Source organism: Tupaia chinensis, unplaced genomic scaffold (assembly GCF_000334495.1).
Source record: "Tupaia chinensis unplaced genomic scaffold, TupChi_1.0 Scaffold143624_1, whole genome shotgun sequence".
NCBI lineage: Eukaryota > Metazoa > Chordata > Mammalia > Scandentia > Tupaiidae > Tupaia > Tupaia belangeri.
Window position 1 is genome coordinate 1,524,171 of NW_006203472.1, and position 699 is coordinate 1,524,869.

Consider the following 699-nt stretch of genomic DNA (forward strand, 5'->3'; position numbering starts at 1 on the left):
TTGGCTGACCTCCGGGCCCAGCCCCCTCGCCCTGGCTCCTGGAGCCGCGATTTCCAACAGGAGAGGATCTCTACCCTTCGCCCCACCCGACACACACACTGACGCCCCTCTGTAGCGGCGGGATGGAAGGGGACCCGAAGTGGACAGACAGGACAAGGACCGGCGTTTGTTGAGCGCTTACTACATGCGAGGCGCTGGGGATGCTGTTGAACGGGACCCAAGGGTCCCTGCTTTCGTGAAGTTATGTTCCAGAGAAAAAGACAAACTAGGAAAAGTAAGACGACTCGAGGCGGTCACAGTGCTATGATTGAAAAAAACAAGAGCGAGACCGTGATGGGCTGCAAGGACTCCGGAAGCGCCACTTCTCCCGCCCAGGCAAAGATCTGGAGGGAGGCCAGCTCCAGCAGGAGCAGCAGGTGCAGAAGGTGGAGTGGCCGTCCGTGCGGGCCGTGCCACTCGGGCAGTCCGGCCCGGCCCGGCCCGCGCCCCCTCTTTTAAGAGGCCGAGGCACCTTTTAAGGGTGCCCAGCGTGCGTGCGTGTGTGTTTTCGCACCTGTTGCACACAGAGCTCAGGCACTTGTCTCCACTTTACAGAGGCGGTCATCCTGCCTGGGTCATGCCAGCCTCACCAGACCCCCGGGCCTTCTGCGCCCTGCTCGTCCCCTGTCGGAGGACGCCAGGCCCGCGGGCCGAGGAGAA

The 699-nt window shown here is 62.7% G+C and overlaps 1 protein-coding gene across 2 annotated transcripts in view; it reads left to right on the plus strand.

The window, feature by feature from the left end:
* Nucleotides 1–574: 574 nt before the first annotated feature.
* BET1L (Bet1 golgi vesicular membrane trafficking protein like) overlaps nt 575–699 on the plus strand; it is a gene marked incomplete in the record, with an annotated part of 2,583 nt that continues 2,458 nt past the window's right edge. The window contains 1 exon segment of one of the 2 annotated variants that reach the window (XM_006164464.3): nt 575–699. 2 annotated transcript variants of the gene reach the window in all.